We start from the raw sequence: 6,660 nt of genomic DNA on the forward strand, positions 1-6,660 counted from the left end.
TCTTGCTTACAAACCCACCTGCCAATGCGGGAGACCCTGGTTCGAGACCTGAGTGGAGCAGATATCCTGGAGGAGGTCAAGGTAACCCACTCCAGTATTCTTGCCTGTAGAATCCCATATACAGAGAAACCTGATGGGTTATAGTCTCTGGGGTCACAAAGAGTTGACACAACTGAAGCCACTTAGTATGCATGCACACACATGGCACTCAAGATAACTGAAGAGTAGGGGCTTCCCTGGTGACTTAGATGGCAAAGAATCTGCCTGCAATGCAGGAGACCTGGGTTCAATCCCTGAGTCAAGAAGATCCCCAGGATAAGGGAATGGCAACCCATTCCAATATTCCTGCCTGGAAAATTCCATGGACAGAGGAAACTGGTATGCAAAGAGTCAGACACGACTGAGAGACTAACACTTTCAGGGTATGGAAGGAAGGAATGAGGCTTGAGAGGTAGTGAAAGCTCAGATAATACATCCCATTATATGAAAACTTTAGGGGATTAAACTTTATGTACAATAGAGAATGACATCAGTTTGTAAGTTATGAATTTGGTAGCACCGTGGAAGATAGACTGACAAGAGCTGCCCAGGCTGCACAGAACTGGATAGGAGGCTATTGCAGTAGTTCAGTTGGAGAATGGTGACTTGATGAAAGGTAGTAGCAATGAATATGAAAATGAGGAAATGCACTTGAGTGATACTTAGATATCAGTAGTGGCCACAGGACAGGAAAAGGTCAGTTTTCATTCCAATACCAAAGAAAGGCAATGCCAAAGAATGTTCAAAGAAGGACTGATGCTGGAGCTGAAATGCCAATACTTTGGCCACCTGATGTGAAGAACTGACTCATTTAAAAATACCCTGATTCTGGAAAAGATTGAAGGCGGGAGAAGAAGAGGATGACAGAGGATGAGATGGTTGGACAGCATCACCAACTCAGTGCACATGAGTTTGAGTAAACTCCAGGAGTTGGTGATGGACAGGGAGGCCTGGTGTGCTGCAGTTCACGGGGTCACAAAGAGCTAGACATGACTGAGTGACTGAACTGAACTGAAAGAATGCTCAAACTACTGTACAATTGCACTCATCTCACATGCTAGCAAAGTAACGCTCAAAATTTTCCAAGCCAGGCTTCAACAGTACGTGAACCATGAACTTCCAGATGTTCAAGCTGGATTTAGCAAAGGCAGAGGAACCAGAGATCAAATTGCCAACATCCATTGGATCATCAAGAAAGCAAGAGAGTTCCAGAAAAACATCTATTTCTGCTTTATTGACTACATCAAAGACTTTGACTGTGAGGGTCATAACAAACTGTGGAAAATTCTTAAAGAGATGGGAATACCAGATCACCTTACCTGCCTCCTGAGAAATCTGTATGCAGGTCAAAAAGCAACAGTTAGAACTGGACATGGAACCACAGACCGGTTCAAAATTGGGAAAGGAGTACGTCAAGGCTGGATACTGTCACCCTGCTTATTTAACTTATATGCAGAGTACATAATGCAAAATGCTGGTCTGGATGAAGCACAAGCTGGAATCAAGATTGCCAGGAGAAATATCGATAACCTCAGATATGCAGATGACACCACCCTTATGGCATAAAGCGAAGAAGAACTAAAGAGCCTTTAGCTTTCATTAAAGTGAAAGAGGAGAGTGAAAAAGTTGGCTTAAAACATTCAGAAAACTAAGATCATGGCATCCGGTCCCATCACTTCATGGCAAAGAGATGGGGAAATAATGGAAACAGTGACACACTTTATTTTGGGGTCTTCAAAATCACTGCAGATGATGATTGCAGCCATGAAATTAAAAGACGTTTGTTTCTTGGAAGAAAAGCTATGACCAACCCAGGCAGCATATTAAAATGCAGAGACATTACTTTGCCAACAAAGGTCCATCTAGTCAAAGCTATGGTTTTTCCAGTAGTCATGTATGGATGTGAGAGTTGGACTATAAAGAAAGCTGAGTGCTGAAGAATTGGTGATTTTGAACTGCGGTATTGGAGAAGACTCTTGGGAGTCCCTTGGACTGCAAGGCAATCCAATCAGTCCATCCTAAAGGAAATCAACCCTGAATATTTATTGGAAGGACTGATGCTGAAGCTGAAACTCCAATATTTTGGCCACCTAATGTGAAGAACTGTCTCAGTGGAAAAGACCCTGATGCTGGGAAAGATTAAAGACAGGAGGAAAAGGGAATGACAGAGGATGAGATGGTTGGGTGGCATCACCAACTCCATGGACATGAGTTTGAGCAAGGTTTGGGAGTTGGTAAAGGACAGTGAAGCCTGGTGTGCTGCAGTCCACGGGGTTGCAAAGAGTCAGACACGACTAGTGACTAAAGTGACTGACTGATATTTAGAAGGTTGAACAAAAAAATCATTTAGAAATGGAAGGGTGAGAAAAGTAAAAAGAATTATGGATGATTCACAAATTATGGTGCCAATAACTGGGGTGGAAGGAAGAGGAGATATAGGCAGAAGAAAGATAAACAGCTTGGACATGAGTTTGAGGGATATGTAGTCAAGTTCATATCTTTTAGGAAGTTGGGTAAAAGAGATAGGATTTCAGGAAATAGCACTACAGATAAAAGAATTTGCATGTCATCAGCATCGTGATACTTGAGATAGGAAGGGTTCTGGGATTGGAAAATGACCCTAGCCCTCTTCTGCCTTCTGTGCTCCATTGTTGCTCTGGTTTTAGCCCCTAGAGATTGACTTCCTTTATCTTCTTGCAATGTCAGCTATGCATATATAAGGAAACTGGTTGTAGCTTATCCAGCATATTGGTTTAAGAAGCAAGAAAGTATTTCAGAATACAGTCAACAGCACTGTCAGAAGTATTTTACTGTATTGTTCTTAAAATTAAAAACAATTGGTTAAACCTTTTGGCTTAGATGGCATTCATGAAATACCTATAGCCACAGCATCATACTTAATGGCGAAAGACTAAATGTCTTCTCTTATGGTCAAGAACAAGACAAGGATGTCGGCTCTCATCATTTCCATTCAACATTGCACTGGAAGTTCTAGACAGTGTGATGAAAATAATAAACGAATAAAACAAAACAAATGAACAAAGCCCAAGAAATAATAGGCATCCATATTGATTGGAAAGGAGAAGTGATCAAAATTGTCCTTCTTTGCAGATGATATGCTCATATATGTTGAAAATCCTATGATTTCTACAAAGAATATCAGAAAAAATAAGTGAGTTTGGCCAGGTTGCAGGATACCAGATTAATGTACAAAAACCAACTAAATTTCTATATCCTAGTAATGAGCAATTTTAAAAAATTAAAAATTTACAGTTACAATGTCATAAAATATGAAGAATTTCGGTATAAATCTAACAAAGCATATGACTGACTTGTACAATGAAAGCTAATAAACACCATTGAGAGAAATTAAAGACCTAAATAAATAGATATATTATGTTCGTGGGATGAAAGACAGTATTATTAAGGTGTGAATTCTCAGAATATACACCCCAGAAATTAACTCACACACCTACAGTCAATTAATCTTTGATAAAGAAGGCAAGAATATACAAGGGAGAGTCTCTTTAGCAAGTGGAGTTGGGAAAGTTGGACAGTCACATATAAATCAGTGAAGTTAGACCATGCCCTCACAGCACATTCAAAAATAAATTCAAGTGGCAAGACTTGAATATAAGATATGATACCATAAAACCCCTAGAAGAGAACATAGGCAAAACATTCTGACATAAATCATAGCAATATTTTCTTAGATCAGTCTCCAAAGGCAAAAGAATTAAAAGCAAAAATAAACTAATGAGGTCTAATCAAACTTAAAATACTGCATAGCAAAGGAAACCATAAACAAAATGAAAAGAGAACCTATGGATTGGGAGTAAGTATTTGCAAATGAAGAAAATGACAGGAGCTTAATTTCTAAAATATACAAACAGCTCATACTAATCAATATCAAAAAATTAACAACTCAATCAAAAATAGGCAGAAGACCTAAATAGACATTTCCCCAAAGACAGTATACAGATGGTCAACAGGAATATGAAAAGTTGGTCAATATCATTGTTGTTGCCCAAGAAAACAAAATCTGTCACTGCTTCCACTTTTTCCCCATCTAGTTGCCATGAAGTGATGGGACTGGATGCCATGATCTTTGTTTTTTGAATGTTGAATTTCAAGCAAACTTTTTCACTCTCCTCTTTCACCCTCAGCAGGAAACTCTAGTTCCTCTTTGCTTTCTGCCATTAGAGTGGTTTCATCTGCATATCTGCGATTGTTGATATCTCTCCCAGCAATCTTGATTCTAGCTTGTGATTCATCCACCTTGGCATTTTCCATGATGTACTCTGTGTATAAGTTAAATAAGCACAGTGACAATATACAGTCTTGTCATACTCCTTTCCCAATTTTGAACCCGTCCATTGAACCAGTCCATTGTTCAAAAACATGTTCCATGTCCATGGTTCTAGCTGTTGCTTCTTGACCTGTACACAGGTTTCTCAGGAGGCAGGTAAGGTGGACTGGTATTCCCATCTCTTGAAGAATTTCTCACAGTTTGTTGTGATCCATCACCTCCACTAGTTTTGTTCCTAGTAAATGCTTCCTCAGACCCACTTGACTTCACACTCCAGGATGTCTGCCTCTAAGTGAGTGATCATGGTTATCTGGGTCATTAAGACCTTTTTTTGTACAGCTCTTCTGTGTATTCTTGCCACCTCTTCTTAGTATCTTCTGCTTCTGTTAGGTCCTTACTGATTCTGTACTTTATTGTGCCCATCCTTCCATGAAATGTTTCCTTGATATCTCCAATTTTCTTGAAGAGATCTCTAGTCTTTCCCACCCTATTTTTTCCCTCTATTTTTTTGCACTATTCATTCAAGATGGCCTTCTTATCTCTCCTTGCTATTCTCTGGAACCCTGCATTCAGCTGGATATATCTTTCATTTTCCCCTTTGCCTTTCACTTCTCTTCTTTTCTCAACTATTTTTAAGGCCTCCAGATGACCACTTGGCCCTCTTGCATTTCTTTTTCTTGGGGATGGTTTTGTTCACCACTTTCTGTACAATTGTTAGAAACTTCCATCCACAGTTCTTCAGACATTCTGTCTACCAGATCTAATCCCTTGAATCTATTTGTCACCTCTGCAATATAATCATAAGGGATTTGAGTTAGGTCATATCTGAATGGCCTAGCGATTTCCCCTACTTTCTTCAATTTAAGCCTGAGTTTTGCAATACAGGGATTCCCTGGTGGTTCAGAGGGTAAAACATCTGCCTGCAATTCAGGAGACCCAGGTTCTATCCTTGGTTTGGGAAGATCCCCTGGAGAAGGAAATGGCAACCCACTCCAGTACTCTTGCCTAGAAAATTCCATGGATGGAGGAGCCTGGTGGGCTATAGTCCATGGGGTCGCAACGAGTCGGACATGATTGAGCAACTCCACTTGTTTGCAATACAGAGCTGATGGTCTGAGCCATAGTCAGCTCCAGGTCTTGTTTTTGCTGACTGTATAGAGCTTCTCCATCTTTAGCTGCAAAGAATATAATCAATCTGATTTTGGTACTGACCATCTGGTGGTGTCCATGTGTAGGGTCGCCTCTTGTGTTGTTGGAAGAGGGTGTTTGCTATGACTAGTGTGTTCTCTTGGGAAAACTCTGTTAGCCTTTGCCCTGCTTAATTTTGAACTTAAAAGCCAAACTTGCCCGTTACTCCAGGTATCTTTTGACTTTCTACTTTTGCATTCCAATCCCCGATGATGAAAAGGACATCTTTTTTTTTTTTTTTTTTTTTTTTTTTGTGCTAATTCTAGAAAGTCTTGTAGGTCTTTATAGAACCAGTCAACTTCAGCTTCTTTGGCATCAGTGGTTGGGGCATAGACTTGGATTACTGTGATGTTTAGTGGTTTCCCTTGGAAACAAACCAAGATTATTCTGTTGATTTAAGATTGCACCCAAGTACTGCATTCTGGACTCTTGTTGACTATGAGGGCTACTCCATTTCTTCTAAGAGATTCTTGCCCACAGTAGTAGATATAATTGTCATCCGAATTAAATTCACCATTTCTGTTCACTTTAGTTCACTGATTCCTAAAATGTTGATGTTCACTCTTGCCACCTCCTGCTTGACCATGTCCGATTTACCTTGATTCATGGACTTAACATTCCAGGTTCCTAGCAATATTGTTCTTTACAGCATCAGACTTTAGTGTCACTAGCAGACACATCCACAACTGAGCGTCTGTTCCACTTTGGCCCAGCCTCTTCATTCTTTCTGGAGCTATTTCTCCACTCTTCCCCAGTAGCATATTGGACATCTACTGACCTGGGGTGCTCATCTTCCAGTGTCATATCTTTTTGCCCTTTCATTGTGTTCATGGGGTTCTTGAAGCAAGAATACTGAAGTGGTTTGCCATTCCCTTCTCCAGTGGAGCAGCTGAGACATTCATACACTTCTTTTCAGAATGTGAAATGATACAACCACTTTGGAAATATTTCTGCAGTTTCTTTGAAAGTTAAACTTGCTCCTACCATATAACTCTATCAGACCTACCAATGCCAAACAAACCACTCTGAGGTATTTATCCGAGTGACTAAAACATATGTCCACTCAAAGAATTGTAACAAATGTTAATAGTAACTTTGTAATAGCCAAAAAGTCAAAAATGGAA

Source organism: Cervus canadensis, chromosome X (genome assembly GCF_019320065.1).
Source record: "Cervus canadensis isolate Bull #8, Minnesota chromosome X, ASM1932006v1, whole genome shotgun sequence".
Classification (NCBI taxonomy): Eukaryota; Metazoa; Chordata; class Mammalia; order Artiodactyla; family Cervidae; genus Cervus; species Cervus canadensis.